The sequence below is a fragment of the Mesocricetus auratus genome, unplaced genomic scaffold (genome assembly GCF_017639785.1).
Source record: "Mesocricetus auratus isolate SY011 unplaced genomic scaffold, BCM_Maur_2.0 Super-Scaffold_100009, whole genome shotgun sequence".
NCBI lineage: Eukaryota > Metazoa > Chordata > Mammalia > Rodentia > Cricetidae > Mesocricetus > Mesocricetus auratus.
Window position 1 is genome coordinate 67,228,247 of NW_024429193.1, and position 7,492 is coordinate 67,235,738.

A 7,492-nucleotide genomic window follows, 5' to 3' on the forward strand; every position below is an offset into this window, starting at 1 on the left:
TCTGCCCCCTGTGTATCCCGGTCCTAGCTCCTGCTAGAGTGGGGCTCTTGCTGGGGAGATAGGCATAGGACAAGGCATTCCATGTCCTCTCTCCCGATGACACTCTCTGGAAAATCTTATTAGGCCCAGGAAATATTGTCTTCCTCTTCCTGGCTCATAACCTGTACCTCAAAAGGCAAATCGATGGGAGGAGGAGCATTCAGATGAGAATAACTAATCCAACAGTGTGGGGAAATCGTTGCTCTTCCATCATATTCATAAAGGCATTGCTACTAAGAATGAACTGTACTCAGAATGTTTTCTCATTCCTCCTTGCTTAGAATTGCCTCAAAGCATAGGAAGGGGACAGCTGAAAGCCAGAAGAGAGCACAGAATAACAAAGAAAGCTCGTAGGCTAGAGTACAGGCTCACAGATACATATGTATGCCTGATCATTTTGGGGGTGGAGTTGCAAGGCCTATCTCTGCTATCATATGTATTTATAGAACTTGAACTTAGGCCAGAACAGCAGGGTAATTGTAGCATCATTAGCATATATGCAAATCAGGCAACCTATATGCACTGAATGGAGGCAAATTATTATTTATTCTCTTCCCTTTCTCTTTCCCTGGTATAAGCGCTGGTTCCTCTTGTAGCTGCACACCAGCAATTGTCTGACATTGTAGCCTTGGAGAAGGGGGCTGAGGTGGGGAAGATGAGGGGGAGCAAAAATGATGAAAGCCAGCGAGGTTTTACTCATTTTACTTATTCGGGAAGAGTAGGGAGACAATCAGTACGGAGACTGAATGAACAAAGGGGGTGAGGTACTAGCAAGAGACAGGGCCTCAAGACAGGGACAGCCTTAAGGTAAAGACAGAGCCTGGATGGTTCATAGGGAGTGAGAAGCCAGGCACAGAGAATCTCCATTTGGGGAGAACACAAAAATCTATATATCTGGGCTGAGCTGGGGGGTACACCTCCATACCCACTGAAGGCCTGGAGACTGAGACTGCAGAGCCATCCCTTGTCAAACCCTTTCCCCTTTATACCTGGTAAGTGGCTAGGACCCCCAAGCAGAAGCTCTGAAGGATTTCTTTATTGGCATCAACACAAGCATACAAACCAGGACCTAGGCTGCCCTGAGAGCCTTTTCTGCCAGTGCTGGGGTGGAGAGTTTTCTTTGCTCCTGTGCTAAAGCTTCAGCCCCCATTTCTCTGAGATCAGCCAGCAGCTCCTCAGTCTCTGAGGAAGTGCCCAGTATCCCCCCAACCCTGTTACTGGGACTTAATACCACCCAGAATGAGAGAGTAGACAGTTCCAGGTCTTATTGATTTCCATGACTTATTTCTAGAACTTGCTGGACTGGATAGGACTTGTCTTCCTCTGTCTGATGCTGCAGGCCCTGGAGTCTATGGAGTTTCCAGTGTGAGGCATCAAACCCTGTTTCCATCCTGCTCAGAAGAAGCCTCTACCTCCTAAGGGAGTATTTCTTTAGGATCGATCCCAAAACTCTTTAAATTTTCTTCTATTACTTTTTTTTACAGTGGGGGTTGCCACTGCATGCACACAGACAGAGGACAATTTGGAGGAGTGGGCCCTCTCCTTCCATCCCCTGGGTCCCAGGGATTGAACTCAGCCATCAGGCTTGTGCAGTAAGTTCTTTATTCACTATGTCCTCTCTGGATTCCCCAAACTCTTCTTTTGAGATCCCTGGAGGTATCTCTGTCAAATCCCCCTCCCTCTCCCTTCCCTTGCCCATCCATCTGGCATCTAAAAAGTCCTGGCCAATGAAGTCATACTCTACAAAAGCAACCCTGTGGCGGGGGGGTCGCTGAAATTAGGGAAGACTATGAAACGTCCCTGAGAGAAACACATATATAAATATTCAGAGAAGCAGGAGTCAAAAAGAGGTAAAGGAAACAACCTCAGTCAGATGTGTGCAAAAAATAAAATGGACCTGTGTTTCACATGCATGACTTCACAGGCACCTTGAGCATGTGCCTTGGCCTTCACCCGCATCCCTGCATCCAGCCAGTTTCTTTGTGGTCATGCTGAGTGGAAGAGCTGAAGAATAGGAAATGCACAGTGAAGGAGCTGAAAAGGCAGAGGCAGGAAGAGAGGAAAACGGGAGAACAGACACCAAACCCGGGCAGGTTACTGCCTGTGGAATGAGATGCTGGGAGGCATCAGAAACCCAGGCAAGGACAGAGCCGTCCAGACTGTCAGCCAGCCCCAGGGACTGAGCCCAGAGAGACCTGGGAGAGGACCCCTACTTCTGCTTTGTCCTTCCTCAGATGCAGTCCAGAAACTGGAGAGCAGATCTGCAATGTCACACCAAGCACGTTCTATACTTTGCCAGTCTGGAGTCCCTTGGGTAGTGGAAGAATGCCTTCCCACACTGGGTCCACAAAGGGGCTGGGGGAGAGGAGAGGCAGTTAGCTTAGGGTCTATATACATTCCTACCTCTGTAGTTCTTTCATGTGATGATTAAACCCCAAGCCTCTGGAGCTGTGTGTGCAAGAAAATTATCTTGTGCCGTCTTCCCTCCTACCACTCCTCCCAGCAGTTAGATTGGACACCGGGAACTGCATGCTGCTGGTCTTCTGCAGGACTTCTGCGTAGTAGGTGCTCCAGAACCTGTGACCTGATCTGTATTTTATCCAGTGCAATCTATATACATCTGCCAGGCACATTTAGCTGCCACTTTCACTGATGCTCTGGAATGTACCTTTGAGACCTGGAGATACAGCCCTTCACCCCCAGAGTCTCTCCCTAAAGCAGCCCAAATTCCCTCATTCAGTAGCTTGATTATATAAACCACCGTAACCATACAGTCTCCTCCATCCTGGAACAAGAGAAGCAAAGACTAGCATGCCAGCTTGTTATCCATCCCCAGAAGCTGGAGAGGAGTCTCCTGCTCCCCAGCTCCCTGCATATGTGTCAGGACACAGTACTTTATTCCTAGAACCATATGCAACTCCTGTTTGTTTTCACATAAAGAGACCTCCATGTGGGGACCCTGGTCAAACATGAGCTCTGTGTTTGATACAGGTAGGATAGCATCCCTCTTGGCAGACAAATGCAATGCCTGCCCATTGACTTTCTGGGTGCAGACTGGGTAGGCAGGATTTTTTGGGTCTGATATTCACTTCTGGGGCTAAGTACTCTTTGGGTTTTGGTGGCACCCTTGAGCAGCTCCTCAACCAGTGTTGGCAGAGGAAATGAATCTGGGTGGTTGTATGTGGGTACTCTGTCCCTTTGTCTTCCAAGTTCTGCCCCCAGTATCACTGTGACACTAAGTTAACCCTGAAACTGGAACATGCCCCTTACTGGGTGTGAGCAAGTAGGTTTGCGGGTCCATGCCTCACTTACATCCTCAGCCTGTGTGTCCTGATGGGTATATATGCATCATGGTCGAATGTACAGTCAGGTTCTGTGTGTACAGTTTGGGGCTTCATGTAACTTGCTGCTGGTGGTGGTGGGTGTGTGTGTGTGTGTGTGTGTGTGTGTGTGTGTGTGTGTGTGTACAGAAAATTGACTTCAGCTGACTGTGGAGCTCCCAGGTAACTAGATGTAAGAGCAAGGGCTTGTGGGCCTGAAGGCCCCCCCAACCCCACCCGGAGGAGTCCCAGTTTCTGCTATCTCTGTCTGCTAGGCCAGAGCAGGCAGGACTAGCCTGCAGGCCTTTCTGTGTGGCTCTTAGCGGCGCTCCCTCCCTTGTGGCTCAGTTTTCCCCGCATTCAGCAAAGTCCACATAATGAAGCCCACGGCGTGGCGTGGACCGGCCTGGATGTGCTCCGTGGGGAAGAGTAAAGCGTGGGAGCGCTGAGCACGCCTGCGAGTGGGGATGGGAGGCTGTCCCGTGCTGATCTACTCTCCCCTAGCTTGCACTCACAGAGGATGCTGCTGTATGTGGAATGCAGGTTTCCGTGAGAGTCCTGTCCCTGAAGTGGGGAGAAAAATCAAAGAGCCCAGGCTTCTTGGGAACAAGTGGACGAGAGAGATGGGGGGGGGGGCACCTGGAAACAGATAGGAAACAGAACATCTACTTGGAAAGAAATGAAACATTAAAACAAAAGAGACAATAATGCTAAATGAAGCCAGAAGAAAGATGACCTGACACGCAGAAAGCTGGACTGGGCAGGGTGGCGGGGGCAGGCGATGCACCTTCCCCCGGGAAGGGCCTCGACGACGCGGCGCGGTGGCGGGAGCGGGAGTGTGGCTGCTCGCTCGCCGCACCCCAGACCTCGCTCGGACGAAGAGCGAGCGCCAGGGGCCGCCCCAAGCCACGGCGCGGTGGGTGCGAGAGCATGGCCAGAGGCTCGAACTCTCGACCGGCTGCGAAGCCGGCGCCCGTGGCGCCCTCGGTGTCCAGTGTCCGGGTCGTGACCCACGGGCTTGGCCCCGGGAGAAGGACTTGGGACCGCTGTCGCTCCCTCACTTTTGTCCCCAGCGACCCAAATTCTCCCGGACTGCGCCCCCCGCGGAGGGTCCGGGCCGCATACCAAGGCTAGGCTCTGCAAGCGGACACCCGGAGGTGGCTCTGCGAGCTTGCCCCGAGTCTGGAGGCGCCGACGGTGTCCCGGGCCCCCGCACCCTAGCCACCGGGCCCCTAATGTTGGGCCATTTCATTCTGGAATCCTGAGCGATGCTCCGGGCCCTCCGTTCTTTCCCGTTGGTGACGGGACTGCCGCCAGGGCGGGCTCGGGACCACTCTCCCGGGGTCTGGTCTGAGGTTCCCGCAGCCCTTCCTATAAGAAAGGGCTGAATACATGTGACAGCTTGCCTTAAGATCAACCCTGAGCTGGTGGGTCAGTGGACTTGTCCCCAGAAAGTTCTGAACCTCATCAAAACGATGGACGTTAGTGCGAGCAGGTGTGGGCCACTCGGTCTGCTGAGGGCCCAGGGAGCCCGCAGGGACCGGGCTGGGGCGGCTGGCCGCCTGGGGCAGGTGGGAAGAGCAGTTCCCTGCCGCAGTCCGGCTCCTTCCTAAACGGAGAAAGCGGCTTCCCGGGGTGGCAGGGGTCATGTACCTGGGCTGGGCTGTTCTCACTCGCTCAGGGGTGCAGTGTGGATTTTCCGTTTGGTACTGTGGCGGCGGGTGTTTAGGGTTGGGTGGATGGATGACTGCCCGTTGCTGCCCCTCCTCTCTGCCTGTACCCCGCTTCTGAATCCCGTCAACTTCTCTCAGATAAATAGATACATGGCATAGTGTTGCTCTTTTAAAAATGGCATAAAACAAAACAATTCACGGTACATTGAAATAGCCTGACATAAAACGCTGTACGAGTCAGAGTCAGATTCCTCTCAGGGCCTCTGCCTGAGGCATCTCTAAGAATTGGCACTCTCTAAAACGTTGGGTTCTTGTTGTTGTTGTTTTTGTTTTGTTTTTCTTCTCTTTTTCTTCACAGCGGCAGTGCTGAGGCATGCCTGCTAGGCTAGCAGGCACTCCGCACAAGCCCGGCCCAGCCCAGAGTGTTCTACCTTCTCCTTGGAATTGAATGTGTTCTGTTTTTCTGTTTACCACCAGCAGCATTATTGTTGCCCTGACCAGCCTTGAACTCACAGCAACCCTCCTGCCTTAATAATTTGCATTTCTTAACAATTTGTATTTTGTTCCTTCTTTCCTTCGGGGTATGTGTGTGTGGGGGGCTTTGGTATTGAACCTATGGCTTTGTACATTGTAGGCAAGCATTCTAGCCCTGGGCTATATCCCCAGGCGCGCCCTCCCCACAAGCTTCTTTTATTTGTGAATTTATTTTTAGAGAATTATGAAGATGGTACATATTTTGATTGTTTTTTTTTTTTGCTTGTTTGTTTGTGATAATGCCCAACTATCCCAGGTTGGCCTCAAATGCCTTAGTTAGTCAATGTTAACCTTGAACTCCTCATCCTCCTGCCTCTGCCTTCCAAGTGCTGGGATTACATGTGCAGAGCACTATGTTACTCTATGCTTTAAGGGTTTTGGTTGGTTTGTTTTTGCGTGCGCGCGTGTGTGTGTGTGTGTGTGTGTGTGTGTGTGTGTGTACCTTTTTTGCTTTTGTTTTTTTATTTGTTTGTTTGTTTTCTGCCTTGGAACTCATTTTGTAGACCAGGCTGGTCTTGAACACAGAAATCTGCCTGCCTCTGGCTCCCAAGTGATGGAATTAAAGGCATGTGCCACCACTCCCCAGCATGCTTTAGTTTTTAATACTCAAAGTAAAATCTATTAAGTGTTATTAAATTCACTCAGCTACCTATCCAGGAACAGATAAACAATAAATTGGGCTGTGTAGGCCAGGCATGGTGGTATATGCCTGCAATTCTAGCATTGGAGAGACAGAGACAGAAAGAGAGTTCATAAATTTGAGGCCAGCCTGGTCTATATAGTAAATTTCAGGTTAGCCAGATGTACATAGGAAGACCTTGTCTTAAACAAAACAAAATAAATGGAAAATGACTTAAATGCTAAAATAGATAAACAAGATGTTGTTCAGTAAAGAGAAAATTTAGATCTGTTTATCAACATGAATAGACTTTATAGATGGGAGAGTTAAAATTGAATGAGATAAATAACACTATTACACTTGCACAGATTATAACATGTGGAATAGACAGATGTATGGTTCATAGTATGTTTCTGTATTAGAAAGACAGGGAGTCAAATAAAAGGAGAGTGAGAACAACATGAGAGAGAGCTTTGAGGTACAGGGAGATGCCAGGATGGAGAAGCAGAAATCCATGGGTGTGGAGGTTGTTTCAGTCTCTCTGCTAACCTGGATGACCTCAGGGGAATCACACACCCTGTCTGTCTCCAGGCTTTCAGGCCTTCTTATTCAGTGCCAGATCTGAAATTCTGTACATCCAACTTCTGTATAAACTGCAAAAAGTCAGTTGAAATGGGGCCCACAAACAACCTATCAGCACCCACAAGCCCACCATGCCTGGTGCCTGGAGAGAGCTCACTAAGGAGGGGAGCCCTTCCGGGCTAGGGGAGTTAGCCATGCCTTTCCTATGGCTTCCAGTTTCCCAATCCCATGCACCAGGAGCGAACACTCTCGGGGTCTGCTGTACAGCCCTTCAGTGAGGAAGAGGATATGGGACTGGGCTATGGGCTTTGGAGAAGGTGGGGACGACATGGATGGAGATCTTGAGACAGGCAGACATTATCTTCCCCACCCCCCACCCCACTCCCAATCCCTGAACTGCTAGGAGGGCATGAGGCTGTCCAGCACTGGCTGAAGAAGGAAAGCGAGGCCAGAGGGTCAGAGTCCTGCTTTCTGTCTCCAAGGAAGACAGCCTGAAGAAACTCCCCCAAGCTCTCCGGAGCAAGATTCCACTGCTCCCAGAGGGGTCCATTCTAACAAGGTGCCCCTCGGCCTGCCCCTCCCTCCCCAGGAGCTGAAGCCGCCAAAGGTTCTGGAATATAATGGATCATTTTCCAATTTACCAGGGTCTTAGAGATTACGCCGCTAATCCCATCAAAGACCATCTGCTTACATTGTCCCTCCTGAGCCAAAATAAATAGATCCTT